Below are 26,443 nucleotides of genomic sequence, written 5' to 3' on the forward strand. Positions count from 1 at the left end.
GAATCAAAGAAAGAAACACCAACGACTGTTTCCGCCCGGTCTCGAACCGGGGACCTTTCGCGTGTTAGGGGAACGTGATAACCACTACACTAGGGAAACAACATGAGATGGTGCGTTCAGGGACGTAGCTTATGTTTATCTGTTTGATTGTTGAAGTTCGGAATCAAAGAAAGAAACACCGACGACTGTTTCCGCCCGGTCTCGAACCGGGGACCTTTCGCGAACGTGATAACCACTACACTACGAAAACCACATGAGATGGTGTGTTCAGGAACCATCAACGATTGTTTCCGCCCGGTCTCGAACCGGGGACCTTTCGCGTGTAAGGCGAACGTGACAACCACTACACTACGGAAACCACAGGAGATGGTGTGTTCAGGGACATAGAGTATATCCAGCGCAATATATCCAGCACCGTATGGCATTCATGCACAAAAACAAAGCATCACGCCGGATTAAAAAAAAAACACATCAAAGACTGTTTCCGCCCGGTCTCGAACCGGGGAACTTTCCAGTGTTAGGCGAACGTGATAACCACTACACTACGGAAACCACATGAGATGGTGCGTTCAGGGACATAGCGCATGTTTATCTGTTTGATTGTTGAAGAATCAAAGAAAAAAACACCAACGACTCTTTCCGCCCAGTTTCGAACCGGGGACCTTTCGCATGTTAGGCGAACGTGATAACCACTACACTACGGAAACCACATGAGATGGTGCCTTCAGGGACATAGCTTATTTTTATCTGTTTGATTGCTGAAGTTCGGAATCAAAGAAAGAAACACCAACGACTGTTTCCGCCCGGTCTCGAACCGGGGACCTTAGGTGAACGTGATAACCACTACACTACGGAAACCACATGAGATGGTGTGTTCAGGGACATAGCGCCTGTTTATCTGTTTGATTGTTGAAGTTCGGAATCAAAGAAAGAAAGACCAACGACTGTTTCCGCCCGGTCTCGAACCGGGGACCTTTCGCGTGTTAGGCGAACGTGATAACCACTACACTACGGAAACCACATGAGATGGTGCGTTCAGGGACATAGCGCATGTTTATCTGTTTGATTGTTGAAGTTCGGAATCAAAGAAAGAAACACCAACGGCTGTTTCCGCCCGGTCTCGAACCAGGGACCTTTCGCGAACGTGATAACCACTACACTACGGAAACCACATGAGACGGTGTGTTCAGGAACCATCAACGATTGTTTCCGCCCGGTCTCGAAACGGGGACCTTTCGCGTGTTAGGCGAACGTGATAACCACTACACTACGGAAACCACATGAGATGGTGCGTTCAGGGACATAGCGCATGTTTATCTGTTTGATTGTTGAAGTTCGGAATCAAAGAAAGAAACACCAACGGCTGTTTCCGCCCGGTCTCGAACCAGGGACCTTTCGCGAACGTGATAACCACTACACTACGGAAACCACATGAGACGGTGTGTTCAGGAACCATCAACGATTGTTTCCGCCCGGTCTCGAAACGGGGACCTTTCGAGTGTTAGGAGAACGTGATAACCACTACACTACGGAAACCACATGAGATGGTGCGTTCAGGGACATATCGCATGTTTCTCTGTTTGATTGTTGAAGTTCGGAATCAAAGAAAGAAAGACCAACGACTGTTTCCGCCCGGTCTCGAACCGGGGACCTTTCGCGTGTTAGGCGAACGTGATAACCACTACACTACGGAAACCACATGAGACGGTGTGTTCAGGAACCATCAACGATTGTTTCCGCCCGGTCTCGAAACGGGGACCTTTCGAGTGTTAGGAGAACGTGATAACCACTACACTACGGAAACCACATGAGATGGTGCGTTCAGGGACATAGCTTATGTTTATCTGTTTGATTGTTGAAGTTCGGAATCAAAGAAAGAAACACCAACGACTGTTTCCGCCCGGTCTCGAACCGGGGACCTTTCGCGAACGTGATAACCACTACACTACGGAAACCACATGAGACGGTGTGTTCAGGAACCATCAACGATTGTTTCCGCCCGGTCTCGAAACGGGGACCTTTCGCGTGTTAGGCGAACGTGATAACCACTACACTACGGAAACCACATGAGATGGTGCGTTCAGGGACATAGCGCATGTTTATCTGTTTGATTGTTGAAGTTCGGAATCAAAGAAAGAAACACCAACGGCTGTTTCCGCCCGGTCTCGAACCAGGGACCTTTCGCGAACGTGATAACCACTACACTACGGAAACCACATGAGACGGTGTGTTCAGGAACCATCAACGATTGTTTCCGCCCGGTCTCGAAACGGGGACCTTTCGAGTGTTAGGAGAACGTGATAACCACTACACTACGGAAACCACATGAGATGGTGCGTTCAGGGACATATCGCATGTTTCTCTGTTTGATTGTTGAAGTTCGGAATCAAAGAAAGAAAGACCAACGACTGTTTCCGCCCGGTCTCGAACCGGGGACCTTTCGCGTGTTAGGCGAACGTGATAACCACTACACTACGGAAACCACATGAGACGGTGTGTTCAGGAACCATCAACGATTGTTTCCGCCCGGTCTCGAAACGGGGACCTTTCGAGTGTTAGGAGAACGTGATAACCACTACACTACGGAAACCACATGAGATGGTGCGTTCAGGGACATAGCTTATGTTTATCTGTTTGATTGTTGAAGTTCGGAATCAAAGAAAGAAACACCAACGACTGTTTCCGCCCGGTCTCGAACCGGGGACCTTTCGCGAACGTGATAACCACTACACTACGGAAACCACATGAGACGGTGTGTTCAGGGACATAGCTTATGTTTATCTGTTTGATTGTTGAATTTCGGAATCAAAGAAAAAAACATCACCGACTGTTTCCGGCCGGTCTCGAAACGGGGACCTTTCGCGTGTAAGGCGAACGTGATAACCACTACACTACGGAACCCACATGAGATGGTGTGTTCAGGGACATAGCTTATGTTTATCTGTTTGATTGTTGAATTTCGGAATCAAAGAAAAAAACATCACCGACTGTTTCCGGCCGGTCTCGAAACGGGGACCTTTCGCGTGTAAGGCGAACGTGATAACCACTACACTACGGAAACCACAGGAGATGGTGCGTTCAGGGACATAGTGTATGTTTATCTGTTTGATTGCTGAAGTTCGGAATAAAGAAAAAAACATCAACAACTGTTTCCGCCCGGTCTCGAACCGGGGACCTTTCGCGTGTGAGGCGAACGTGATAACCACTACACTACGGAAACCACATGAGATAGTGCGTTCAGGGACATAGGGCATGTTTATCTGTTTGATTGCTGAAGTTCGGAATCAAAGAAAGAAACACCAACGACTGTTTCCGCCCGGTCTCGAACCGGGGACCTTTCGCGTGTTAGGCGTGTTATCTGTTTGATTGCTGAAGTTCGGAATAAACAAAAAAACATCAACGACTGTTTCCGCCTGGTCTCGAACCGGGGACCTTTCGCGTGTGCGGCGAACGTGATAACCACTACACTACGGAAACCACATGAGATGGTGCGTTCAGGGACATAGCGCATGTTTATCTGTTTGATTGTTGAAGTTCGGAATCAAAGAAAGAAACACCAACGACTGTTTCCGCCCGGTCTCGAAACGGGGACCTTTCGCGTGTTAGGCGAACGTGATAACCACTACACTACGGAAACCACATGAGACGGTGTGTTCAGGAACCATCAACGACTGTTTCCGCCCGGTCTCGAACCGGGGACCTTTCGCGTGTAAGGCGAACGTGATAACCACTACACTACGAAAACCACATGAGATGGTGTGTTCAGGAACCATCAACGATTGTTTCCGCCCGGTCTCGAACCGGGGACCTTTCGCGTGTTAGGCGAACGTGATAACCACTACACTACGGAAACCACATGAGATGGCGCGTTCAGGGACATAGCTTATGTTTATCTGTTTGATTGTTGAATTTCGGAATCAAAGAAAAAAACATCAACGACTGTTTCCGCCCGGTCTCGAACCGGGGACCTTTCGCGTGTGAGGCGAACGTGATAACCACTACACTACGGAAACCACATGAGATGGTGCGTTCAGGGACATAGGGCATGTTTATCTGTTTGATTGTTGAAGTTCGGAATCAAAGAAAGAAACACCAACGACTGTTTCCGCCCGGTCTCGAACCGGGGACCTTTCGCGTGTTAGGCGAACGTGATAACCACTACACTACGGAAACAACATGAGATGGTGCGTTCAGGGACGTAGCTTATGTTTATCTGTTTGATTGTTGAAGTTCGGAATCAAAGAAAGAAACACCAACGACTGTTTCCGCCCGGTCTCGAACCGGGGACCTTTCGCGAACGTGATAACCACTACACTACGGAAACCACATGAGACGGTGTGTTCAGGAACCATCAACGATTGTTTCCGCCCGGTCTCGAAACGGGGACCTTTCGAGTGTTAGGAGAACGTGATAACCACTACACTACGGAAACCACATGAGATGGTGCGTTCAGGGACATATCGCATGTTTCTCTGTTTGATTGTTGAAGTTCGGAATCAAAGAAAGAAAGACCAACGACTGTTTCCGCCCGGTATCGAACCGGGGACCTTTCGCGTGTAAGGCGAACGTGATAACCACTACACTACGGAAACCACAGGAGATGGTGTGTTCAGGGACATAGTTTATGTATATCTGTTTGAATGTTGAAGTTGGGAATCAAAGAAAAAAACATCAACGACTGTTTCCGCCCGGTCTCAAAACAGGGACCTTTCGCGTGTAAGGCGAACGTGATAACCACTACACTACGGAAACCACAGGAGATGGTGCGTTCAGGGACATAGTGTATGTTTATCTGTTTGATTGCTGAAGTTCGGAATAAAGAAAAAAACATCAACGACTGTTTCCGCCCGGTCTCGAACCAGGGACCTTTCGCGAACGTGATAACCACTACACTACGGAAACCACATGAGATGGTGCGTTCAGGGACATAGCGCATGTTTATCTGTTTGAATGTTGAAGTTGGGAATCAAAGAAAAAAACATCAACGACTGTTTCCGCCCGGTCTCGAAACGGGGACCTTTCGCGTGTGAGGCGAACGTGATAACCACTACACTACGGAAACCACATGAGATGGTGCCTTCAGGGACATAGCTTATGTTTATCTGTTTGATTGTTGAAGTTCGGAATCAAAGAAAGAAACACCAACGACTGTTTCCGCCCGGTCTCGAACCGGGGACCTTTCGCGTGTTAGGCGAACGTGATAACCACTACACTACGGAAACCACATGAGATGGTGCGTTCAGGGACATAGCTTATGTTTATCTGTTTGATTGTTGAATTTCGGAATCAAAGAAAAAAACATCAACGACTGTTTCCACTCGGTCTCGAAACGGGGACCTTTCGCGTGTAAGGCGAACGTGATAACCACTACACTACGGAAACAACATGAGATGGTGCGTTCAGGGACATAGCTTATGTTTATCTGTTTGATTGCTGAAGTTTGGAATAAAGAAAAAAACATCAACGACTGTTTCCGCCCGGTCTCGAACAGGGGACCTTTCGCGTGTGAGGCGAACGTGATAACCACTACACTACGGAAACCACATGAGATGGTGCGTTCAGGGACATAGCTTATGTTTATCTGTTTGATTGTTGAATTTCGGAATCAAAGAAAAAAACATCAACGACTGTTTCCGCCCGGTCTCGAAACGGGGACCTTTCGCGTGTAAGGCGAACGTGATAACCACTACACTACGGAAACCACAGGAGATGGTGCGTTCAGGGACATAGTGTATGTTTATCTGTTTGATTGCTGAAGTTCGGAATAAAGAAAAAAACATCAACGACTGTTTCCGCCCGGTCTCGAACCAGGGACCTTTCGCGAACGTGATAACCACTACACTACGGAAACCACATGAGATGGTGCGTTCAGGGACATAGCGCATGTTTATCTGTTTGAATGTTGAAGTTGGGAATCAAAGAAAAAAACATCAACGACTGTTTCCGCCCGGTCTCGAAACGGGGACCTTTCGCGTGTGAGGCGAACGTGATAACCACTACTCTACGGAAACCACATGAGATGGTGCCTTCAGGGACATAGCTTATGTTTATCTGTTTGATTGTTGAAGTTCGGAATCAAAGAAAGAAACACCAACGACTGTTTCCGCCCGGTCTCGAACCGGGGACCTTTCGCGTGTTAGGCGAACGTGATAACCACTACACTACGGAAACCACATGAGATGGTGCGTTCAGGGACATAGCTTATGTTTATCTGTTTGATTGTTGAATTTCGGAATCAAAGAAAGAAACACCAACGACTGTTTCCGCCCGGTCTCGAACCGGGGACCTTTCGCGTGTTAGGGGAACGTGATAACCACTACACTAGGGAAACAACATGAGATGGTGCGTTCAGGGACGTAGCTTATGTTTATCTGTTTGATTGTTGAAGTTCGGAATCAAAGAAAGAAACACCGACGACTGTTTCCGCCCGGTCTCGAACCGGGGACCTTTCGCGAACGTGATAACCACTACACTACGAAAACCACATGAGATGGTGTGTTCAGGAACCATCAACGATTGTGTCTCGAACCGGGGACCTTTCGCGTGTTAAGCGAACGTGATAACCACTACACTACGGAAACAACATGAGATGGTGCGTTCAGGGACATAGCTTGTGTTTATCTGTTTGATTGTTGAAGTTCGGAATCAAAGAAAGAAACACCAACGACTGTTTCCGCCCGGTCTCGAACCGGGGACCTTTTGCGAACGTGATAACCACTACACTACGGAAACCAAATGAGACGGTGTGTTCAGGAACCATCAACGATTGTTTCCGCCCGGTCTCGAAACGGGGACCTTTCGAGTGTTAGGAGAACGTGATAACCACTACACTACGGAAACCACATGAGATGGTGCGTTCAGGGACATATCGCATGTTTCTCTGTTTGATTGTTGAAGTTCGGAATCAAAGAAAGAAAGACCAACGACTGTTTCCGCCCGGTCTCGAACCGGGGACCTTTCGCGTGTAAGGCGAACGTGATAACCACTACACTACGGAAACAACATGAGATGGTGCGTTCAGGGACGTAGCTTATGTTTATCTGTTTGATTGTTGAAGTTCGGAATCAAAGAAAGAAACACCAACGACTGTTTCCGCCCGGTCTCGAACCGGGGACCTTTCGCGAACGTGATAACCACTACACTACGGAAACCACATGAGACGGTGTGTTCAGGAACCATCAACGATTGTTTCCGCCCGGTCTCGAAACGGGGACCTTTCGAGTGTTAGGAGAACGTGATAACCACTACACTACGGAAACCACATGAGATGGTGCGTTCAGGGACATAGGGCATGTTTATCTGTTTGATTGTTGAAGTTCGGAATCAAAGAAAGAAACACCAACGACTCTTTCCGCCCGGTCTCGAACCGGGGACCTTTCGCGTGTTAGGCGAACGTGATAACCACTACACTACGGAAACAACATGAGATGGTGCGTTCAGGGACGTAGCTTATGTTTATCTGTTTGATTGTTGAAGTTCGGAATCAAAGAAAGAAACACCAACGACTGTTTCCGCCCGGTCTCGAACCGGGGACCTTTCGCGAACGTGATAACCACTACACTACGGAAACCACATGAGACGGTGTGTTCAGGAACCATCAACGATTGTTTCCGCCCGGTCTCGAAACGGGGACCTTTCGAGTGTTAGGAGAACGTGATAACCACTACACTACGGAAACCACATGAGATGGTGCGTTCAGGGACATATCGCATGTTTCTCTGTTTGATTGTTGAAGTTCGGAATCAAAGAAAGAAAGACCAACGACTGTTTCCGCCCGGTATCGAACCGGGGACCTTTCGCGTGTAAGGCGAACGTGATAACCACTACACTACGGAAACCACAGGAGATGGTGTGTTCAGGGACATAGTTTATGTATATCTGTTTGAATGTTGAAGTTGGGAATCAAAGAAAAAAACATCAACGACTGTTTCCGCCCGGTCTCAAAACGGGGACCTTTCGCGTGTAAGGCGAACGTGATAACCACTACACTACGGAAACCACAGGAGATGGTGCGTTCAGGGACATAGTGTATGTTTATCTGTTTGATTGCTGAAGTTCGGAATAAAGAAAAAAACATCAACGACTGTTTCCGCCCGGTCTCGAACCAGGGACCTTTCGCGAACGTGATAACCACTACACTACGGAAACCACATGAGATGGTGCGTTCAGGGACATAGCGCATGTTTATCTGTTTGAATGTTGAAGTTGGGATTCAAAGAAAAAAACATCAACGACTGTTTCCGCCCGGTCTCGAAACGGGGACCTTTCGCGTGTGAGGCGAACGTGATAACCACTACACTACGGAAACCACATGAGATGGTGCCTTCAGGGACATAGCTTATGTTTATCTGTTTGATTGTTGAAGTTCGGAATCAAAGAAAGAAACACCAACGACTGTTTCCGCCCGGTCTCGAACCGGGGACCTTTCGCGTGTTAGGCGAACGTGATAACCACTACACTACGGAAACCACATGAGATGGTGCGTTCAGGGACATAGCTTATGTTTATCTGTTTGATTGTTGAATTTCGGAATCAAAGAAAAAAACATCAACGACTGTTTCCACTCGGTCTCGAAACGGGGACCTTTCGCGTGTAAGGCGAACGTGATAACCACTACACTACGGAAACAACATGAGATGGTGCGTTCAGGGACATAGCTTATGTTTATCTGTTTGATTGCTGAAGTTTGGAATAAAGAAAAAAACATCAACGACTGTTTCCGCCCGGTCTCGAACAGGGGACCTTTCGCGTGTGAGGCGAACGTGATAACCACTACACTACGGAAACCACATGAGATGGTGCGTTCAGGGACATAGCTTATGTTTATCTGTTTGATTGTTGAATTTCGGAATCAAAGAAAAAAACATCAACGACTGTTTCCGCCCGGTCTCGAAACGGGGACCTTTCGCGTGTAAGGCGAACGTGATAACCACTACACTATGGAAACCACAGGAGATGGTGCGTTCAGGGACATAGTGTATGTTTATCTGTTTGATTGCTGAAGTTCGGAATAAAGAAAAAAACATCAACGACTGTTTCCGCCCGGTCTCGAACCAGGGACCTTTCGCGAACGTGATAACCACTACACTACGGAAACCACATGAGATGGTGCGTTCAGGGACATAGCGCATGTTTATCTGTTTGAATGTTGAAGTTGGGAATCAAAGAAAAAAACATCAACGACTGTTTCCGCCCGGTCTCGAAACGGGGACCTTTCGCGTGTGAGGCGAACGTGATAACCACTACTCTACGGAAACCACATGAGATGGTGCCTTCAGGGACATAGCTTATGTTTATCTGTTTGATTGTGGAAGTTCGGAATCAAAGAAAGAAACACCAACGACTGTTTCCGCCCGGTCTCGAACCGGGGACCTTTCGCGTGTTAGGCGAACGTGATAACCACTACACTACGGAAACCACATGAGATGGTGCGTTCAGGGACATAGCTTATGTTTATCTGTTTGATTGTTGAATTTCGGAATCAAAGAAAGAAACACCAACGACTGTTTCCGCCCGGTCTCGAACCGGGGACCTTTCGCGTGTTAGGGGAACGTGATAACCACTACACTAGGGAAACAACATGAGATGGTGCGTTCAGGGACGTAGCTTATGTTTATCTGTTTGATTGTTGAAGTTCGGAATCAAAGAAAGAAACACCGACGACTGTTTCCGCCCGGTCTCGAACCGGGGACCTTTCGCGAACGTGATAACCACTACACTACGAAAACCACATGAGATGGTGTGTTCAGGAACCATCAACGATTGTGTCTCGAACCGGGGACCTTTCGCGTGTTAAGCGAACGTGATAACCACTACACTACGGAAACAACATGAGATGGTGCGTTCAGGGACATAGCTTGTGTTTATCTGTTTGATTGTTGAAGTTCGGAATCAAAGAAAGAAACACCAACGACTGTTTCCGCCCGGTCTCGAACCGGGGACCTTTTGCGAACGTGATAACCACTACACTACGGAAACCAAATGAGACGGTGTGTTCAGGAACCATCAACGATTGTTTCCGCCCGGTCTCGAAACGGGGACCTTTCGAGTGTTAGGAGAACGTGATAACCACTACACTACGGAAACCACATGAGATGGTGCGTTCAGGGACATATCGCATGTTTCTCTGTTTGATTGTTGAAGTTCGGAATCAAAGAAAGAAAGACCAACGACTGTTTCCGCCCGGTCTCGAACCGGGGACCTTTCGCGTGTAAGGCGAACGTGATAACCACTACACTACGGAAACCACAGGAGATGGTGTGTTCAGGGACATAGTTTATGTATATCTGTTTGAATGTTGAAGTTGGGAATCAAAGAAAAAAACATCAACGACTGTTTCCGCCCGGTCTCAAAACGGGGACCTTTCGCGTGTAAGGCGAACGTGATAACCACTACACTACGGAAACCACAGGAGATGGTGCGTTCAGGGACATAGTGTATGTTTATCTGTTTGATTGCTGAAGTTCGGAATAAAGAAAAAAACATCAACGACTGTTTCCGCCCGGTCTCGAACAGGGGACCTTTCGCGTGTGAGGCGAACGTGATAACCACTACACTACGGAAACCACATGAGATGGTGCGTTCAGGGACATAGCTTATGTTTATCTGTTTGATTGTTGAATTTCGGAATCAAAGAAAAAAACATCAACGACTGTTTCCGCCCGGTCTCGAAACGGGGACCTTTCGCGTGTAAGGCGAACGTGATAACCACTACACTACGGAAACCACAGGAGATGGTGCGTTCAGGGACATAGTGTATGTTTATCTGTTTGATTGCTGAAGTTCGGAATAAAGAAAAAAACATCAACGACTGTTTCCGCCCGGTCTCGAACCAGGGACCTTTCGCGAACGTGATAACCACTACACTACGGAAACCACATGAGATGGTGCGTTCAGGGACATAGCGCATGTTTATCTGTTTGAATGTTGAAGTTGGGAATCAAAGAAAAAAACATCAACGACTGTTTCCGCCCGGTCTCGAAACGGGGACCTTTCGCGTGTGAGGCGAACGTGATAACCACTACTCTACGGAAACCACATGAGATGGTGCCTTCAGGGACATAGCTTATGTTTATCTGTTTGATTGTTGAAGTTCGGAATCAAAGAAAGAAACACCAACGACTGTTTCCGCCCGGTCTCGAACCGGGGACCTTTCGCGTGTTAGGCGAACGTGATAACCACTACACTACGGAAACCACATGAGATGGTGCGTTCAGGGACATAGCTTATGTTTATCTGTTTGATTGTTGAATTTCGGAATCAAAGAAAAAAACATCAACGACTGTTTCCGCCCGGTCTCGAAACGGGGACCTTTCGCGTGTAGGGCGAACGTGATAACCACTACCCTACGGAAACAACATGAGATGGTGCATTCAGGGACATAGCTTATGTTTATCTGTTTGATTGCTGAAGTTTGGAATAAAGAAAAAAACATCAACGACTGTTTCCGCCCGGTCTCGAACCGGGGACCTTTCGCGTGTGAGGCGAACGTGATAACCACTACACTACGGAAACCACATGAGATGGTGCGTTCAGGGACATAGCTTATGTTTATCTGTTTGATTGTTGAATTTCGGAATCAAAGAAAAAAACATCAACGACTGTTTCCGCTCGGTCTCGAAACGGGGACCTTTCGCGTGTAAGGCGAACGTGATAACCACTACACTACGGAAACCACAGGAGATGGTGCGTTCAGGGACATAGTGTATGTTTATCTGTTTAATTGCTGAAGTTCGGAATAAAGAAAAAAACATCAACGACTGTTTCCGCCCGGTCTCGAACCGGGGACCTTTCGCGTGTGAGGCGAACGTGATAACCACTACACTACGAAAACCACATGAGATGGTGTGTTCAGGAACCATCAACGATTGTTTCCGCCCGGTCTCGAACCGGGGACCTTTCGCGTGTAAGGCGAACGTGACAACCACTACACTACGGAAACCACAGGAGATGGTGTGTTCAGGGACATAGAGTATATCCAGCGCAATATATCCAGCACCGTATGGCATTCATGCACAAAAACAAAGCATCACGCCGGATTAAAAAAAAAACACATCAAAGACTGTTTCCGCCCGGTCTCGAACCGGGGAACTTTCCAGTGTTAGGCGAACGTGATAACCACTACACTACGGAAACCACATGAGATGGTGCGTTCAGGGACATAGCGCATGTTTATCTGTTTGATTGTTGAAGAATCAAAGAAAAAAACACCAACGACTCTTTCCGCCCAGTTTCGAACCGGGGACCTTTCGCATGTTAGGCGAACGTGATAACCACTACACTACGGAAACCACATGAGATGGTGCCTTCAGGGACATAGCTTATGTTTATCTGTTTGATTGCTGAAGTTCGGAATCAAAGAAAGAAACACCAACGACTGTTTCCGCCCGGTCTCGAACCGGGGACCTTAGGTGAACGTGATAACCACTACACTACGGAAACCACATGAGATGGTGTGTTCAGGGACATAGCGCCTGTTTATCTGTTTGATTGTTGAAGTTCGGAATCAAAGAAAGAAAGACCAACGACTGTTTCCGCCCGGTCTCGAACCGGGGACCTTTCACGTGTTAGGCGAACGTGATAACCACTACACTACGGAAACCACATGAGATGGTGCGTTCAGGGACATAGCGCATGTTTATCTGTTTGATTGTTGAAGTTCGGAATCAAAGAAAGAAACACCAACGGCTGTTTCCGCCCGGTCTCGAACCAGGGACCTTTCGCGAACGTGATAACCACTACACTACGGAAACCACATGAGACGGTGTGTTCAGGAACCATCAACGATTGTTTCCGCCCGGTCTCGAAACGGGGACCTTTCGAGTGTTAGGAGAACGTGATAACCACTACACTACGGAAACCACATGAGATGGTGCGTTCAGGGACATATCGCATGTTTCTCTGTTTGATTGTTGAAGTTCGGAATCAAAGAAAGAAAGACCAACGACTGTTTCCGCCCGGTCTCGAACCGGGGACCTTTCGCGTGTAAGGCGAACGTGACAACCACTACACTACGGAAACCACAGGAGATGGTGTGTTCAGGGACATAGAGTATATCCAGCGCAATATATCCAGCACCGTATGGCATTCACGCACAAAAACAAAGCATCACGCCGGATTAAAAAAAAAACACATCAAAGACTGTTTCCGCCCGGTCTCGAACCGGGGAACTTTCCAGTGTTAGGCAAACGTGATAACCACTACACTACGGAAACCACATGAGATGGTGCGTTCAGGGACATAGCGCATGTTTATCTGTTTGATTGTTGAAGAATCAAAGAAAAAAACACCAACGACTGTTTCCGCCCGGTTTCGAACCGGGGACCTTTCGCATGTTAGGCGAACGTGATAACCACTACACTACGGAAACCACATGAGATGGTGCGTTCAGGGACATAGTGTATGTTTATCTGTTTGATTGCTGAAGTTCGGAATAAAGAAAAAACATCAACGACTGTTTCCGCTCGGTCTCGAAACGGGGACCTTTCGCGTGTAAGGCGAACGTGATAACCACTACACTACGGAAACCACAGGAGATGGTGCGTTCAGGGACATAGGGCATGTTTATCTGTTTGATTGTTGAAGTTCGGAATCAAAGAAAGAAACACCAACGACTGTTTCCGCCCGGTCTCGAACCGGGGACCTTTCGCTTGTTAGGGGAACGTGATAACCACTACACTAGGGAAACAACATGAGATGGTGCGTTCAGGGACGTAGCTTATGTTTATCTGTTTGATTGTTGAAGTTCGGAATCAAAGAAAGAAACACCGACGACTGTTTCCGCCCGGTCTCGAACCGGGGACCTTTCGCGTGTGAGGCGAACGTGATAACCACTACACTACGGAAACCACATGAGATGGTGCGTTCAGGGACATAGGGCATGTTTATCTGTTTGATTGTTGAAGTTCGGAATCAAAGAAAGAAACACCAACGACTGTTTCCGCCCAGTCTCGAACCGGGGACCTTTCGCGTGTTAGGGGAACGTGATAACCACTACACTAGGGAAACAACATGAGATGGTGCGTTCAGGGACGTAGCTTATGTTTATCTGTTTGATTGTTGAAGTTCGGAATCAAAGAAAGAAACACCGACGACTGTTTCCGCCCGGTCTCGAACCGGGGACCTTTCGCGAACGTGATAACCACTACACTACGAAAACCACATGAGATGGTGTGTTCAGGAACCATCAACGATTGTTTCCGCCCGGTCTCGAACCGGGGACCTTTCGCGTGTAAGGCGAACGTGACAACCACTACACTACGGAAACCACAGGAGATGGTGTGTTCAGGGACATAGAGTATATCCAGCGCAATATATCCAGCACCGTATGGCATTCATGCACAAAAACAAAGCATCACGCCGGATTAAAAAAAAAACACATCAAAGACTGTTTCCGCCCGGTCTCGAACCGGGGAACTTTCCAGTGTTAGGCGAACGTGATAACCACTACACTACGGAAACCACATGAGATGGTGCGTTCAGGGACATAGCGCATGTTTATCTGTTTGATTGTTGAAGAATCAAAGAAAAAAACACCAACGACTCTTTCCGCCCGGTTTCGAACCGGGGACCTTTCGCATGTTAGGCGAACGTTATAACCACTACACTACGGAAACCACATGAGATGGTGCCTTCAGGGACATAGCTTATGTTTATCTGTTTGATTGCTGAAGTTCGGAATCAAAGAAAGAAACACCAACGACTGTTTCCGCCCGGTCTCGAACCGGGGACCTTAGGTGAACGTGATAACCACTACACTACGGAAACCACATGAGATGGTGTGTTCAGGGACATAGCGCCTGTTTATCTGTTTGATTGTTGAAGTTCGGAATCAAAGAAAGAAAGACCAACGACTGTTTCCGCCCGGTCTCGAACCGGGGACCTTTCGCGTGTTAGGCGAACGTGATAACCACTACACTACGGAAACCACATGAGATGGTGCGTTCAGGGACATAGCGCATGTTTATCTGTTTGATTGTTGAAGTTCGGAATCAAAGAAAGAAACACCAACGGCTGTTTCCGCCCGGTCTCGAACCAGGGACCTTTCGCGAACGTGATAACCACTACACTACGGAAACCACATGAGACGGTGTGTTCAGGAACCATCAACGATTGTTTCCGCCCGGTCTCGAAACGGGGACCTTTCGAGTGTTAGGAGAACGTGATAACCACTACACTACGGAAACCACATGAGATGGTGCGTTCAGGGACATATCGCATGTTTCTCTGTTTGATTGTTGAAGTTCGGAATCAAAGAAAGAAAGACCAACGACTGTTTCCGCCCGGTCTCGAACCGGGGACCTTTCGCGTGTAAGGCGAACGTGACAACCACTACACTACGGAAACCACAGGAGATGGTGTGTTCAGGGACATAGAGTATATCCAGCGCAATATATCCAGCACCGTATGGCATTCACGCACAAAAACAAAGCATCACGCCGGATTAAAAAAAAAACACATCAAAGACTGTTTCCGCCCGGTCTCGAACCGGGGAACTTTCCAGTGTTAGGCAAACGTGATAACCACTACACTACGGAAACCACATGAGATGGTGCGTTCAGGGACATAGCGCATGTTTATCTGTTTGATTGTTGAAGAATCAAAGAAAAAAACACCAACGACTGTTTCCGCCCGGTTTCGAACCGGGGACCTTTCGCATGTTAGGCGAACGTGATAACCACTACACTACGGAAACCACATGAGATGGTGCCTTCAGGGACATAGCTTATGTTTATCTGTTTGATTGTTGAAGTTCGGAATCAAAGAAAGAAACACCAACGACTGTTTCCGCCCGGTCTCGAACCGGGGACCTTTCGCGTGTTAGGTGAACGTGATAACCACTACACTACGGAAACCACATGAGATGGTGTGTTCAGGGACATAGCGCCTGTTTATCTGTTTGATTGTTGAAGTTCGGAATCAAAGAAAGAAAGACCAACGACTGTTTCCGCCCGGTCTCGAACCGGGGACCTTTCGCGTGTTAGGCGAACGTGATAACCACTACACTACAGAAACCACATGAGATGGTGCGTTCAGGGACATAGCGCATGTTTATCTGTTTGATTGTTGAAGTTCGGAATCAAAGAAAGAAACACCAACGGCTGTTTCCGCCCGGTCTCGAACCAGGGACCTTTCGCGAACGTGATAACCACTACACTACGGAAACCACATGAGACGGTGTATTCAGGAACCATCAACGATTGTTTCCGCCCGGTCTCGAAACGGGGACCTTTCGAGTGTTAGGAGAACGTGATAACCACTACACTACGGAAACCACATGAGATGGTGCGTTCAGGGACATATCGCATGTTTCTCTGTTTGATTGTTGAAGTTCGGAATCAAAGAAAGAAAGACCAACGACTGTTTCCGCCCGGTCTCGAACCGGGGACCTTTCGCGTGTAAGGCGAACGTGATAACCACTACACTACGGAAACCACATGAGATGGTGCGTTCAGGGACATAGGGCATGTTTATCTGTTTGATTGTTGAAGTTCAGAATCAAAGAAAGAAACACCAACGACTGTTTCCGCCCGGTCTCGAACCGGGGACCTTTCGCGTGTTAGGCGAACGTGATAACCACTACACTACGGAAACAACATGAGATGGTGCGTTCAGGGACATAGCTTATGTTTATCTGTTTGATTGTTGAAGTTCGGAATCAAAGAGAGAAACACCAACGACTGTTTCCGCCCGGTCTCGAACCGGGGACCTTTCGCGAACGTGATAACCACTACACTACGGAAACCACATGAGACGGTGTGTTCAGGAACCATCAACGATTGTTTCCGCCCGGTCTCGAAACGGGGACCTTTCGAGTGTTAGGAGAACGTGATAACCACTACACTACGGAAACCACATGAGATGGTGCGTTCAGGGACATATCGCATGTTTCTCTGTTTGATTGTTGAAGTTCGGAATCAAAGAAAGAAAGACCAACGACTGTTTCCGCCCGGTCTCGAACCGGGGACCTTTCGCGTGTAAGGCGAACGTGATAACCACTACACTACGGAAACCACATGAGATGGTGCGTTCAGGGACATAGTGTATGTTTATCTGTTTGATTGCGAAGTTCGGAATCAAAGAAAAAAACATCAACGACTGTTTCCGCCCGGTCTCGAACCGGGGACCTTTCGCGTGTGAGGCGAACGTGATAACCACTACACTACGGAAACCACATGAGATGGTGCTTTCAGGGACATACCTTATGTTTATCTGTTTGATTGTTGAAATTCGGAATCAAAGAAAGAAAGACCAACCACTGTTTCCACCCGGTCTCGAACCGGGGACCTTTCGCGTGTGAGGCGAACGTGATAACCACTACACTACGGAAACCACATGAGATGGTGCGTTCAGGGACATAGCTTATGTTTATCTGTTTGATTGTTGAATTTCGGAATCAAAGAAAAAAACATCAACGACTGTTTCCGCCCGGTCTCGAAACGGGGACCTTTCGCGTGTAAGGCGAACGTGATAACCACTACACTACGGAAACCACAGGAGATGGTGCGTTCAGGGACATAGTGTATGTTTATCTGTTTGATTGCTGAAGTTCGGAATAAAGAAAAAAAACATCAACGACTGTTTCCGCCCGGTCTCGAACCGGGGACCTTTCGCGTGTGAGGCGAACGTGATAACCACTACACTACGGAAACCACATGAGATGGTGCGTTCAGGGACATAGGGCATGTTTATCTGTTTGATTGTTGAAGTTCAGAATCAAAGAAAGAAACACCAACGACTGTTTCCGCCCGGTCTCGAACCGGGGACCTTTCGCGTGTTAGGCGAACGTGATAACCACTACACTACGGAAACAACATGAGATGGTGCGTTCAGGGACATAGCTTATGTTTATCTGTTTAAATGTTGAAGTTCGGAATCAAAGAAAGAAACACCAACGACTGTTTCCGCCCGGTCTCGAACCGGGGACCTTTTGCGAACGTGATAACCACTACACTACGGAAACCACATGAGACGGTGTGTTCAGGAACCATCAACGATTGTTTCCGCCCGGTCTCGAAACGGGGACCTTTCGAGTGTTAGGAGAACGTGATAACCACTACACTACGGAAACCACATGAGATGGTGCGTTCAGGGACATATCGCATGTTTCTCTGTTTGATTGTTGAAGTTCGGAATCAAAGAAAGAAAGACCAACGACTGTTTCCGCCCGGTCTCGAACCGGGGACCTTTCGCGTGTAAGGCGAACGTGATAATCACTACACTACGGAAACCACAGGAGATGGTGTGTTCAGGGACATAGTTTATGTATATCTGTTTGAATGTTGAAGTTGGGAATCAAAGAAAAAAACATCAACGACTGTTTCCGCCCGGTCTCGAAACGGGGACCTTTCGCGTGTAAGGCGAACGTGATAACCACTACACTACGGAAACCACAGGAGATGGTGCGTTCAGGGACATAGTGTATGTTTATCTGTTTGATTGCTGAAGTTCGGAATAAAGAAAAAAACATCAACGACTGTTTCCACCCGGTCTCGAACCAGGGACCTTTCGCGAACGTGATAACCACTACACTACGGAAACCACATGAGATGGTGCGTTCAGGGACATAGCGCATGTTTATCTGTTTGATTGCTGAAGTTCGGAATAAAGAAAAAAACAACAACGACTGTTTCCGCCCGGTCTTGAACCGGGGACCTTTCGCGTGTGAGGCGAACGTGATAACCACTACACTACGGAAACCACATGAGATGGTGCGTTCAGGGACATAGGGCATGTTTATCTTTTTGATTGTTGAAGTTCGGAATCAAAGAAAGGAACACCAACGACTGTTTCCGCCCGGTCTCGAACCGGGGACCTTTCGCGAACGTGATAACCACTACACTACGGAAACCACATGAGACGGTGTGTTCAGGAACCATCAACGATTGTTTCCGCCCGGTCTCGAAACGGGGACCTTTCGAGTGTTAGGAGAACGTGATAACCACTACACTACGGAAACCACATGAGATGGTGCGTTCAGGGACATATCGCATGTTTCTCTGTTTGATTGTTGAAGTTCGGAATCAAAGAAAGAAAGACCAACGACTGTTTCCGCCCGGTCTCGAACCGGGGACCTTTCGCGTGTAAGGCGAACGTGATAACCACTACACTACGGAAACCACAGGAGATGGTGTGTTCAGGGACATAGTTTATGTATATCTGTTTGAATGTTGAAGTTGGGAATCAAAGAAAAAAACATCAACGACTGTTTCCGCCCGGTCTCGAAACGGGGACCTTTCGCGTGTAAGGCGAACGTGATAACCACTACACTACGGAAACCACAGGAGATGGTGCGTTCAGGGACATAGTGTATGTTTATCTGTTTGATTGCTGAAGTTCGGAATAAAGAAAAAAACATCAACGACTGTTTCCGCCCGGTCTCGAACCAGGGACCTTTCGCGAACGTGATAACCACTACACTACGGAAACCACATGAGATGGTGCGTTCAGGGACATAGCGCATGTTTATCTGTTTGATTGCTGAAGTTCGGAATAAAGAAAAAAACAACAACGACTGTTTCCGCCCGGTCTTGAACCGGGGACCTTTCGCGTGTGAGGCGAACGTGATAACCACTACACTACGGAAACCACATGAGATGGTGCGTTCAGGGACATAGGGCATGTTTATCTTTTTGATTGTTGAAGTTCGGAATCAAAGAAAGGAACACCAACGACTGTTTCCGCCCGGTCTCGAACCGGGGACCTTTCGCGAACGTGATAACCACTACACTACGGAAACCACATGAGACGGTGTGTTCAGGAACCATCAACGATTGTTTCCGCCCGGTCTCGAAACGGGGACCTTTCGAGTGTTAGGAGAACGTGATAACCACTACACTACGGAAACCACATGAGATGGTGCGTTCAGGGACATATCGCATGTTTCTCTGTTTGATTGTTGAAGTTCGGAATCAAAGAAAGAAAGACCAACGACTGTTTCCGCCCGGTCTCGAACCGGGGACCTTTCGCGTGTAAGGCGAACGTGATAACCACTACACTACGGAAACCACAGGAGATGGTGTGTTCAGGGACATAGTTTATGTATATCTGTTTGAATGTTGAAGTTGGGAATCAAAGAAAAAAACATCAACGACTGTTTCCGCCCGGTCTCGAACCGGGGACCTTTCCCGTGTGAGGCGAACGTGATAACCACTACACTACGGAAACCACATGAGATGGTGCCTTCAGGGACAAAGCTTATGTTTATCTGTTTGATTGTTGAAGTTCGGAATCAAAGAAAGAAACACCAACGACTGTTTCCGCCCGGTCTCGAACCGGGGACCTTTCGCATGTTAGGCGAACGTGATAACCACTACACTACGGAAACCACATGAGATGGGGCGTTCAGGGACATAGCTTATGTTTATCTGTTTGATCGTTGAAGTTCGGAATCAAAGAAAGAAACACCAACGACTGTTTACGCCCGGTCTCGAACCGGGGACCTTTCGCAAACGTGATAACCACTACACTATGGAAACCACATGAGATGGTGCGTTCAGGGACATAGGGTATGTTTATCTGTTTGATTGCTGAAGTTCGGAATCAAAGAAAGAAACACCAACGACTGTTTCCGCCCGGTCTCGAACCGGGGACCTTTCGCGTGTTAGGCGAACGTGATAACCACTACACTACGGAAACCACATGAGATGGTGCGTTCAGGGACATAGCTTATGTTTATCTGTTTGATCGTTGAAGTTCGGAATCAAAGAAAGAAACACCAACGACTGTTTACGCCCGGTCTCGAACCGGGGACCTTTCGCGAACGTGATAACCACTACACTACGGAAACCACATGAGACGGTGTGTTCAGGAACCATCAACGACTGTTTCCGCCCGGTCTCGAACCGGGGACCTTTCGCGTGTGCGGCGAACGTGATAACCACTACACTACGGAAACCACATGAGATGGTGCGTTCAGGGACATAGGGCATGTTTATCTGTTTGATTGTTGAAGTTCGGAATCAAAGAAAGAAACACCAACGACTGTTTACGCCCGGTCTCGAACCGGGGACCTTTCGCAAACGTGATAACCACTACACTACGGAAACCACATGAGATGGTGCGTTCAGGGACATAGGGCATGTTTATCTGTTTGATTGTTGAAGTTCGGAATCAAAGAAAGAAACACCAACGACTGTTTCCGCCCGGTCTCGAACCGGGGACCTTTCGCGTGTTAGGCGAACGTGATAACCACTACACTACGGAAACAACATGAGATGGTGCGTTCAGGGACGTAGCTTATGTTTATCTGTTTGATTGTTGAAGTTCGGAATCAAAGAAAGAAACACCAACGACTGTTTCCGCCCGGTCTCGAACCGGGGACCTTTTGCGAACGTGATAACCACTACACTACGGAAACCACATGAGACGGTGTGTTCAGGAACCATCAACGATTGTTTCCGCCCGGTCTCGAAACGGGGACCTTTCGAGTGTTAGGAGAACGTGATAACCACTACACTACGGAACCCACATGAGATGGTGTGTTCAGGGACATAGCTTATGTTTATCTGTTTGATTGTTGAATTTCGGAATCAAAGAAAAAAACATCAACTACTGTTTCCGCCCGGTCTCGAAACGGGGACCTTTCGCGTGTAAGGCGAACGTGATAACCACTACACTACGGAAACAACATGAGATGGTGCGTTCAGGGACATAGCTTATGTTTATCTGTTTGATTGCTGAAGTTTGGAATAAAGAAAAAAACATCAACGACTGTTTCCGCCCGGTCTCGAACAGGGGACCTTTCGCGTGTGAGGCGAACGTGATAACCACTACACTACGGAAACCACATGAGATGGTGCGTTCAGGGACATAGTGTATGTTTATCTGTTTGATTGCTGAAGTTCGGAATAAAGAAAAAAACATCAACGACTGTTTCCGCCCGGTCTCGAACCAGGGACCTTTCGCGAACGTGATAACCACTACACTACGGAAACCACATGAGATGGTGCGTTCAGGGACATAGCGCATGTTTATCTGTTTGAATGTTGAAGTTGGGAATCAAAGAAAAAAACATCAACGACTGTTTCCGCCCGGTCTCGAAACGGGGACCTTTCGCGTGTGAGGCGAACGTGATAACCACTACACTACGGAAACCACATGAGATGGTGCCTTCAGGGACATAGCTTATGTTTATCTGTTTGATTGTTGAAGTTCGGAATCAAAGAAAGAAACACCAATGACTGTTTCCGCCCAGTCTCGAACCGGGGACCTTTCGCGTGTTAGGCGAACGTGATAACCACTACACTACGGAAACCACATGAGATGGTGCGTTCAGGGACATAGCTTATGTTTATCTGTTTGATTGTTGAATTTCGGAATCAAAGAAAAAAACATCAACGACTGTTTCCGCCCGGTCTCGAAACGGGGACCTTTCGCGTGTAGGGCGAACGTGATAACCACTACCCTACGGAAACAACATGAGATGGTGCGTTCAGGGACATAGCTTATGTTTATCTGTTTGATTGCTGAAGTTTGGAATAAAGAAAAAAACATCAACGACTGTTTCCGCCCAGTCTCGAACCGGGGACCTTTCGCGTGTTAGGCGAACGTGATAACCACTACACTACGGAAACCACATGAGATGGTGCGTTCAGGGACATAGCTTATGTTTATCTGTTTGATTGTTGAATTTCGGAATCAAAGAAAAAAACATCAACGACTGTTTCCGCCCGGTCTCGAAACGGGGACGTGATAACCACTACACTACGGAAACCACAGGAGATGGTGCGTTCAGGGACATAGTGTATGTTTATCTGTTTGATTGCTGAAGTTCGGAATAAAGAAAAAAACATCAACGACTGTTTCCGCCCGGTCTCGAACCGGGGACCTTTCGCGTGTGAGGCGAACGTGATAACCACTACACTACGGAAACCACATGAGATGGTGCGTTCAGGGACATAGCGCATGTTTATCTGTTTGATTGCTGAAGTTCGGAATAAAGAAAAAAACAACAACGACTGTTTCCGCCCGGTCTCGAACCGGGGACCTTTCGCGTGTGAGGCGAACGTGATAACCACTACACTACGGAAACCACATGAGATGGTGCGTTCAGGGACATAGGGCATGTTTATCTTTTTGATTGTTGAAGTTCGGAATCAAAGAAAGGAACACCAACGACTGTTTCCGCCCGGTCTCGAACCGGGGACCTTTCGCGAACGTGATAACCACTACACTACGGAAACCACATGAGACGGTGTGTTCAGGAACCATCAACGATTGTTTCCGCCCGGTCTCGAAACGGGGACCTTTCGAGTGTTAGGAGAACGTGATAACCACTACACTCATGTACATTCAGGGACATACCTTATGTTTATCTGTTTGATTGTTTAAATTCGGAATCAAAGAAAGAAAGACCAACCACTGTTTCCGCCCGGTCTCGAACCGGGGACCTTTCGCGTGTGAGGCGAACGTGATAACCACTACACTACGGAAACCACATGAGATGGTGCGTTCAGGAACATAGCTTATGTTTATCTGTTTGATTGTTGAATTTCGGAATCAAAGAAAAAAACATCAACGACTGTTTCCGCCCGGTCTCGAAACGGGGACCTTTCGCGTGTAAGGCGAACGTGATAACCACTACACTACGGAAACCACAGGAGATGGTGCGTTCAGGGACATAGTGTATGTTTATCTGTTTGATTGCTGAAGTTCGGAATAAAGAAAAAAACATCAACGACTGTTTCCGCCCGGTCTCGAACCGGGGACCTTTCGCGTGTGAGGCGAACGTGATAACCACTACACTACGGAAACAACATGAGATGGTGCGTTCAGGGACATAGCTTATGTTTATCTGTTTGATTGTTGAAGTTCGGAATCAAAGAAAGAAACACCAACGACTGTTTCCGCCCGGTCTCGAACCGGGGACCTTTCGCGAACGTGATAACCACTACACTACAGAAACCACATGAGACGGTGTGTTCAGGGACCATCAACGATTGTTTCCGCCCGGTCTCGAAACGGGGACCTTTCGCGTGTAAGGCGAACGTGATAACCACTACACTACGGAAACCACAGGAGATGGTGCGTTCAGGGACATAGTGTATGTTTATCTGTTTGATTGCTGAAGTTCGGAATAAAGAAAAAAACATCAACGACTGTTTCCGCCCGGTCTCGAACCGGGGACCTTTCGCGTGTTAGGCGAACGTGATAACCACTACACTACGGAAACAACATGAGATGGTGCGTTCAGGGACATAGCTTGTGTTTATCTGTTTGATTGTTGAAGTTCGGAATCAAAGAAAGAAACACCAACGACTGTTTCCGCCCGGTCTCGAACCGGGGACCTTTTGCGAACGTGATAACCACTACACTACGGAAACCACATGAGACGGTGTGTTCAGGAACCATCACCGATTGTTTCCGCCCGGTCTCGAAACGGGGACCTTTCGAGTGTTAGGAGAACGTGACAACCACTACACTACGGAAACCACATGAGATGGTGCGTTCAGGGACATATCGCATGTTTCTCTGTTTGATTGTTGAAGTTCGGAATCAAAGAAAGAAAGACCAACGACTGTTTCCGCCCGGTCTCGAACCGGGGACCTTTCGCGTGTAAGGCGAACGTGATAACCACTACACTACGGAAACCACAGGAGATGGTGTGTTCAGGGACATAGTTTATGTATATCTGTTTGAATGTTGAAGTTGGGAATCAAAGAAAAAAACATCAACGACTGTTTCCGCCCGGTCTCAAAACGGGGACCTTTCGCGTGTAAGGCGAACGTGATAACCACTACACTACGGAAACCACAGGAGATGGTGCGTTCAGGGACATAGTGTATGTTTATCTGTTTGATTGCTGAAGTTCGGAATAAAGAAAAAAACATCAACGACTGTTTCCGCCCGGTCTCGAACCAGGGACCTTTCGCGAACGTGATAACCACTACACTACGGAAACCACATGAGATGGTGCGTTCAGGGACATAGCGCATGTTTATCTGTTTGAATGTTGAAGTTGGGAATCAAAGAAAAAAACATCAACGACTGTTTCCGCCCGGTCTCGAAACGGGGACCTTTCGCATGTGAGGCGAACGTGATAACCACTACACTACGGAAACCACATGAGATGGTGCCTTCAGGGACATAGCTTATGTTTATCTGTTTGATTGTTGAAGTTCGGAATCAAAGAAAGAAACACCAACGACTGTTTCCGCCCGGTCTCGAACCGGGGACCTTTCGCGTGTTAGGCGAACGTGATAACCACTACACTACGGAAACCACATGAGATGGTGCGTTCAGGGACATAGCTTATGTTTATCTGTTTGATTGTTGAATTTCGGAATCAAAGAAAAAAACATCAACGACTGTTTCCGCCCGGTCTCGAAACGGGGACCTTTCGCGTGTAAGGCGAACGTGATAACCACTACACTACGGAAACAACATGAGATGGTGCGTTCAGGGACATAGCTTATGTTTATCTGTTTGATTGCTGAAGTTTGGAATAAAGAAAAAAACATCAACGACTGTTTCCGCCCGGTCTCGAACAGGGGACCTTTCGCGTGTGAGGCGAACGTGATAACCACTACACTACGGAAACCACATGAGATGGTGCGTTCAGGGACATAGCTTATGTTTATCTGTTTGATTGTTGAATTTCGGAATCAAAGAAAAAAACATCAACGACTGTTTCCGCCCGGTCTCGAAACGGGGACCTTTCGCGTGTAAGGCAAACGTGATAACCACTACACTACGGAAACCACAGGAGATGGTGTGTTCTGGGACATAGTGTATGTTTATCTGTTTGATTGCTGAAGTTTGGAATAAAGAAAAAAACATCAACGACTGTTTCCGCCCGGTCTCGAACCGGGGACCTTTCGCGTGTGAGGCGAACGTGATAACCACTACACTACGGAAACCACATGAGATGGTGCTTTCAGGGACATAGGGCATGTTTATCTGTTTGATTGTTGAAGTTCAGAATCAAAGAAAGAAACACCAACGACTGTTTCCGCCCGGTCTCGAACCGGGGACCTTTCGCGTGTTAGGCGAACGTGATAACCACTAAACTACGGAAACAACATGAGATGGTGCGTTCAGGGACATAGCTTATGTTTATCTGTTTGATTGCTGAAGTTCGGAATAAAGAAAAAAACATCAACGACTGTTTCCGCCCGGTCTCAAAACGGGGACCTTTCGCGTGTAAGGCGAACGTGATAACCACTACACTACGGAAACCACAGGAGATGGTGCGTTCAGGGACATAGTGTATGTTTATCTGTTTGATTGCTGAAGTTCGGAATAAAGAAAAAAACATCAACGACTGTTTCCGCCCGGTCTCGAACCAGGGACCTTTCGCGAACGTGATAACCACTACACTACGGAAACCACATGAGATGGTGCGTTCAGGGACATAGCGCATGTTTATCTGTTTGAATGTTGAAGTTGGGAATCAAAGAAAAAAACATCAACGACTGTTTCCGCCCGGTCTTGAAACGGGGAC

At 47.4% G+C, this 26,443-nt stretch overlaps 57 non-coding genes across 57 annotated transcripts; all 57 read right to left on the minus strand.

Annotated features, from left to right (window-relative positions):
- Window positions 1-285: 285 nt before the first annotated feature.
- trnav-uac (transfer RNA valine (anticodon UAC)) lies at window positions 286-358 on the minus strand. Its single transcript has one exon. It is a non-coding gene; the product is annotated as a tRNA-Val (tRNA).
- Window positions 359-945: 587 nt separating this feature from the next.
- On the minus strand, window positions 946-1,018 carry trnav-aac (transfer RNA valine (anticodon AAC)). Its single transcript has one exon. It is a non-coding gene; the product is annotated as a tRNA-Val (tRNA).
- A 605-nt stretch (window positions 1,019-1,623) lies between these two features.
- Window positions 1,624-1,696, minus strand: trnav-aac (transfer RNA valine (anticodon AAC)). Its single transcript has one exon. It is a non-coding gene; the product is annotated as a tRNA-Val (tRNA).
- Window positions 1,697-2,409: 713 nt separating this feature from the next.
- On the minus strand, window positions 2,410-2,482 carry trnav-aac (transfer RNA valine (anticodon AAC)). The gene has a single exon. It is a non-coding gene; the product is annotated as a tRNA-Val (tRNA).
- A 665-nt stretch (window positions 2,483-3,147) lies between these two features.
- Window positions 3,148-3,220, minus strand: trnav-cac (transfer RNA valine (anticodon CAC)). The gene has a single exon. It is a non-coding gene; the product is annotated as a tRNA-Val (tRNA).
- A 452-nt stretch (window positions 3,221-3,672) lies between these two features.
- trnav-uac (transfer RNA valine (anticodon UAC)) lies at window positions 3,673-3,745 on the minus strand. The gene has a single exon. It is a non-coding gene; the product is annotated as a tRNA-Val (tRNA).
- A 35-nt stretch (window positions 3,746-3,780) lies between these two features.
- Window positions 3,781-3,853, minus strand: trnav-aac (transfer RNA valine (anticodon AAC)). The gene has a single exon. It is a non-coding gene; the product is annotated as a tRNA-Val (tRNA).
- Window positions 3,854-3,940: 87 nt separating this feature from the next.
- On the minus strand, window positions 3,941-4,013 carry trnav-cac (transfer RNA valine (anticodon CAC)). Its single transcript has one exon. It is a non-coding gene; the product is annotated as a tRNA-Val (tRNA).
- An 87-nt stretch (window positions 4,014-4,100) lies between these two features.
- On the minus strand, window positions 4,101-4,173 carry trnav-aac (transfer RNA valine (anticodon AAC)). Its single transcript has one exon. It is a non-coding gene; the product is annotated as a tRNA-Val (tRNA).
- Window positions 4,174-4,519: 346 nt separating this feature from the next.
- On the minus strand, window positions 4,520-4,592 carry trnav-uac (transfer RNA valine (anticodon UAC)). The gene has a single exon. It is a non-coding gene; the product is annotated as a tRNA-Val (tRNA).
- Window positions 4,593-5,149: 557 nt separating this feature from the next.
- Window positions 5,150-5,222, minus strand: trnav-aac (transfer RNA valine (anticodon AAC)). The gene has a single exon. It is a non-coding gene; the product is annotated as a tRNA-Val (tRNA).
- Window positions 5,223-5,628: 406 nt separating this feature from the next.
- trnav-uac (transfer RNA valine (anticodon UAC)) lies at window positions 5,629-5,701 on the minus strand. Its single transcript has one exon. It is a non-coding gene; the product is annotated as a tRNA-Val (tRNA).
- Window positions 5,702-6,098: 397 nt separating this feature from the next.
- Window positions 6,099-6,171, minus strand: trnav-aac (transfer RNA valine (anticodon AAC)). The gene has a single exon. It is a non-coding gene; the product is annotated as a tRNA-Val (tRNA).
- Window positions 6,172-6,927: 756 nt separating this feature from the next.
- trnav-uac (transfer RNA valine (anticodon UAC)) lies at window positions 6,928-7,000 on the minus strand. Its single transcript has one exon. It is a non-coding gene; the product is annotated as a tRNA-Val (tRNA).
- A 765-nt stretch (window positions 7,001-7,765) lies between these two features.
- On the minus strand, window positions 7,766-7,838 carry trnav-uac (transfer RNA valine (anticodon UAC)). Its single transcript has one exon. It is a non-coding gene; the product is annotated as a tRNA-Val (tRNA).
- A 557-nt stretch (window positions 7,839-8,395) lies between these two features.
- trnav-aac (transfer RNA valine (anticodon AAC)) lies at window positions 8,396-8,468 on the minus strand. Its single transcript has one exon. It is a non-coding gene; the product is annotated as a tRNA-Val (tRNA).
- Window positions 8,469-9,344: 876 nt separating this feature from the next.
- trnav-aac (transfer RNA valine (anticodon AAC)) lies at window positions 9,345-9,417 on the minus strand. The gene has a single exon. It is a non-coding gene; the product is annotated as a tRNA-Val (tRNA).
- Window positions 9,418-10,173: 756 nt separating this feature from the next.
- trnav-uac (transfer RNA valine (anticodon UAC)) lies at window positions 10,174-10,246 on the minus strand. The gene has a single exon. It is a non-coding gene; the product is annotated as a tRNA-Val (tRNA).
- A 406-nt stretch (window positions 10,247-10,652) lies between these two features.
- On the minus strand, window positions 10,653-10,725 carry trnav-uac (transfer RNA valine (anticodon UAC)). The gene has a single exon. It is a non-coding gene; the product is annotated as a tRNA-Val (tRNA).
- Window positions 10,726-11,122: 397 nt separating this feature from the next.
- Window positions 11,123-11,195, minus strand: trnav-aac (transfer RNA valine (anticodon AAC)). Its single transcript has one exon. It is a non-coding gene; the product is annotated as a tRNA-Val (tRNA).
- Window positions 11,196-11,441: 246 nt separating this feature from the next.
- Window positions 11,442-11,514, minus strand: trnav-cac (transfer RNA valine (anticodon CAC)). The gene has a single exon. It is a non-coding gene; the product is annotated as a tRNA-Val (tRNA).
- Window positions 11,515-11,868: 354 nt separating this feature from the next.
- Window positions 11,869-11,941, minus strand: trnav-uac (transfer RNA valine (anticodon UAC)). Its single transcript has one exon. It is a non-coding gene; the product is annotated as a tRNA-Val (tRNA).
- A 1,006-nt stretch (window positions 11,942-12,947) lies between these two features.
- Window positions 12,948-13,020, minus strand: trnav-uac (transfer RNA valine (anticodon UAC)). The gene has a single exon. It is a non-coding gene; the product is annotated as a tRNA-Val (tRNA).
- Window positions 13,021-13,296: 276 nt separating this feature from the next.
- On the minus strand, window positions 13,297-13,369 carry trnav-aac (transfer RNA valine (anticodon AAC)). The gene has a single exon. It is a non-coding gene; the product is annotated as a tRNA-Val (tRNA).
- Window positions 13,370-13,774: 405 nt separating this feature from the next.
- Window positions 13,775-13,847, minus strand: trnav-cac (transfer RNA valine (anticodon CAC)). The gene has a single exon. It is a non-coding gene; the product is annotated as a tRNA-Val (tRNA).
- A 346-nt stretch (window positions 13,848-14,193) lies between these two features.
- On the minus strand, window positions 14,194-14,266 carry trnav-uac (transfer RNA valine (anticodon UAC)). The gene has a single exon. It is a non-coding gene; the product is annotated as a tRNA-Val (tRNA).
- A 587-nt stretch (window positions 14,267-14,853) lies between these two features.
- Window positions 14,854-14,926, minus strand: trnav-aac (transfer RNA valine (anticodon AAC)). Its single transcript has one exon. It is a non-coding gene; the product is annotated as a tRNA-Val (tRNA).
- A 346-nt stretch (window positions 14,927-15,272) lies between these two features.
- trnav-uac (transfer RNA valine (anticodon UAC)) lies at window positions 15,273-15,345 on the minus strand. Its single transcript has one exon. It is a non-coding gene; the product is annotated as a tRNA-Val (tRNA).
- A 276-nt stretch (window positions 15,346-15,621) lies between these two features.
- On the minus strand, window positions 15,622-15,694 carry trnav-aac (transfer RNA valine (anticodon AAC)). The gene has a single exon. It is a non-coding gene; the product is annotated as a tRNA-Val (tRNA).
- A 666-nt stretch (window positions 15,695-16,360) lies between these two features.
- Window positions 16,361-16,433, minus strand: trnav-uac (transfer RNA valine (anticodon UAC)). The gene has a single exon. It is a non-coding gene; the product is annotated as a tRNA-Val (tRNA).
- Window positions 16,434-16,520: 87 nt separating this feature from the next.
- Window positions 16,521-16,593, minus strand: trnav-aac (transfer RNA valine (anticodon AAC)). Its single transcript has one exon. It is a non-coding gene; the product is annotated as a tRNA-Val (tRNA).
- Window positions 16,594-16,939: 346 nt separating this feature from the next.
- On the minus strand, window positions 16,940-17,012 carry trnav-uac (transfer RNA valine (anticodon UAC)). Its single transcript has one exon. It is a non-coding gene; the product is annotated as a tRNA-Val (tRNA).
- An 86-nt stretch (window positions 17,013-17,098) lies between these two features.
- Window positions 17,099-17,171, minus strand: trnav-cac (transfer RNA valine (anticodon CAC)). The gene has a single exon. It is a non-coding gene; the product is annotated as a tRNA-Val (tRNA).
- Window positions 17,172-17,418: 247 nt separating this feature from the next.
- Window positions 17,419-17,491, minus strand: trnav-uac (transfer RNA valine (anticodon UAC)). The gene has a single exon. It is a non-coding gene; the product is annotated as a tRNA-Val (tRNA).
- An 87-nt stretch (window positions 17,492-17,578) lies between these two features.
- On the minus strand, window positions 17,579-17,651 carry trnav-cac (transfer RNA valine (anticodon CAC)). The gene has a single exon. It is a non-coding gene; the product is annotated as a tRNA-Val (tRNA).
- An 87-nt stretch (window positions 17,652-17,738) lies between these two features.
- trnav-aac (transfer RNA valine (anticodon AAC)) lies at window positions 17,739-17,811 on the minus strand. Its single transcript has one exon. It is a non-coding gene; the product is annotated as a tRNA-Val (tRNA).
- Window positions 17,812-18,157: 346 nt separating this feature from the next.
- Window positions 18,158-18,230, minus strand: trnav-uac (transfer RNA valine (anticodon UAC)). Its single transcript has one exon. It is a non-coding gene; the product is annotated as a tRNA-Val (tRNA).
- Window positions 18,231-18,317: 87 nt separating this feature from the next.
- On the minus strand, window positions 18,318-18,390 carry trnav-uac (transfer RNA valine (anticodon UAC)). The gene has a single exon. It is a non-coding gene; the product is annotated as a tRNA-Val (tRNA).
- Window positions 18,391-18,626: 236 nt separating this feature from the next.
- trnav-cac (transfer RNA valine (anticodon CAC)) lies at window positions 18,627-18,699 on the minus strand. Its single transcript has one exon. It is a non-coding gene; the product is annotated as a tRNA-Val (tRNA).
- A 346-nt stretch (window positions 18,700-19,045) lies between these two features.
- On the minus strand, window positions 19,046-19,118 carry trnav-uac (transfer RNA valine (anticodon UAC)). Its single transcript has one exon. It is a non-coding gene; the product is annotated as a tRNA-Val (tRNA).
- Window positions 19,119-19,205: 87 nt separating this feature from the next.
- Window positions 19,206-19,278, minus strand: trnav-uac (transfer RNA valine (anticodon UAC)). The gene has a single exon. It is a non-coding gene; the product is annotated as a tRNA-Val (tRNA).
- A 236-nt stretch (window positions 19,279-19,514) lies between these two features.
- Window positions 19,515-19,587, minus strand: trnav-cac (transfer RNA valine (anticodon CAC)). Its single transcript has one exon. It is a non-coding gene; the product is annotated as a tRNA-Val (tRNA).
- A 346-nt stretch (window positions 19,588-19,933) lies between these two features.
- trnav-uac (transfer RNA valine (anticodon UAC)) lies at window positions 19,934-20,006 on the minus strand. Its single transcript has one exon. It is a non-coding gene; the product is annotated as a tRNA-Val (tRNA).
- Window positions 20,007-20,564: 558 nt separating this feature from the next.
- Window positions 20,565-20,637, minus strand: trnav-aac (transfer RNA valine (anticodon AAC)). The gene has a single exon. It is a non-coding gene; the product is annotated as a tRNA-Val (tRNA).
- Window positions 20,638-21,134: 497 nt separating this feature from the next.
- trnav-aac (transfer RNA valine (anticodon AAC)) lies at window positions 21,135-21,207 on the minus strand. Its single transcript has one exon. It is a non-coding gene; the product is annotated as a tRNA-Val (tRNA).
- Window positions 21,208-21,553: 346 nt separating this feature from the next.
- Window positions 21,554-21,626, minus strand: trnav-uac (transfer RNA valine (anticodon UAC)). The gene has a single exon. It is a non-coding gene; the product is annotated as a tRNA-Val (tRNA).
- A 1,174-nt stretch (window positions 21,627-22,800) lies between these two features.
- On the minus strand, window positions 22,801-22,873 carry trnav-cac (transfer RNA valine (anticodon CAC)). Its single transcript has one exon. It is a non-coding gene; the product is annotated as a tRNA-Val (tRNA).
- An 86-nt stretch (window positions 22,874-22,959) lies between these two features.
- On the minus strand, window positions 22,960-23,032 carry trnav-cac (transfer RNA valine (anticodon CAC)). Its single transcript has one exon. It is a non-coding gene; the product is annotated as a tRNA-Val (tRNA).
- A 330-nt stretch (window positions 23,033-23,362) lies between these two features.
- Window positions 23,363-23,435, minus strand: trnav-cac (transfer RNA valine (anticodon CAC)). Its single transcript has one exon. It is a non-coding gene; the product is annotated as a tRNA-Val (tRNA).
- An 87-nt stretch (window positions 23,436-23,522) lies between these two features.
- On the minus strand, window positions 23,523-23,595 carry trnav-uac (transfer RNA valine (anticodon UAC)). The gene has a single exon. It is a non-coding gene; the product is annotated as a tRNA-Val (tRNA).
- An 86-nt stretch (window positions 23,596-23,681) lies between these two features.
- Window positions 23,682-23,754, minus strand: trnav-cac (transfer RNA valine (anticodon CAC)). The gene has a single exon. It is a non-coding gene; the product is annotated as a tRNA-Val (tRNA).
- Window positions 23,755-23,940: 186 nt separating this feature from the next.
- On the minus strand, window positions 23,941-24,013 carry trnav-uac (transfer RNA valine (anticodon UAC)). The gene has a single exon. It is a non-coding gene; the product is annotated as a tRNA-Val (tRNA).
- Window positions 24,014-24,099: 86 nt separating this feature from the next.
- trnav-aac (transfer RNA valine (anticodon AAC)) lies at window positions 24,100-24,172 on the minus strand. Its single transcript has one exon. It is a non-coding gene; the product is annotated as a tRNA-Val (tRNA).
- Window positions 24,173-24,518: 346 nt separating this feature from the next.
- trnav-uac (transfer RNA valine (anticodon UAC)) lies at window positions 24,519-24,591 on the minus strand. The gene has a single exon. It is a non-coding gene; the product is annotated as a tRNA-Val (tRNA).
- A 557-nt stretch (window positions 24,592-25,148) lies between these two features.
- trnav-aac (transfer RNA valine (anticodon AAC)) lies at window positions 25,149-25,221 on the minus strand. Its single transcript has one exon. It is a non-coding gene; the product is annotated as a tRNA-Val (tRNA).
- An 87-nt stretch (window positions 25,222-25,308) lies between these two features.
- Window positions 25,309-25,381, minus strand: trnav-uac (transfer RNA valine (anticodon UAC)). The gene has a single exon. It is a non-coding gene; the product is annotated as a tRNA-Val (tRNA).
- A 405-nt stretch (window positions 25,382-25,786) lies between these two features.
- Window positions 25,787-25,859, minus strand: trnav-cac (transfer RNA valine (anticodon CAC)). The gene has a single exon. It is a non-coding gene; the product is annotated as a tRNA-Val (tRNA).
- Between the last annotated feature and the right edge of the window lie 584 nt (window positions 25,860-26,443).

This window comes from Gasterosteus aculeatus, chromosome X (genome assembly GCF_964276395.1).
Source record: "Gasterosteus aculeatus chromosome X, fGasAcu3.hap1.1, whole genome shotgun sequence".
Lineage (NCBI taxonomy): Eukaryota > Metazoa > Chordata > Actinopteri > Perciformes > Gasterosteidae > Gasterosteus > Gasterosteus aculeatus.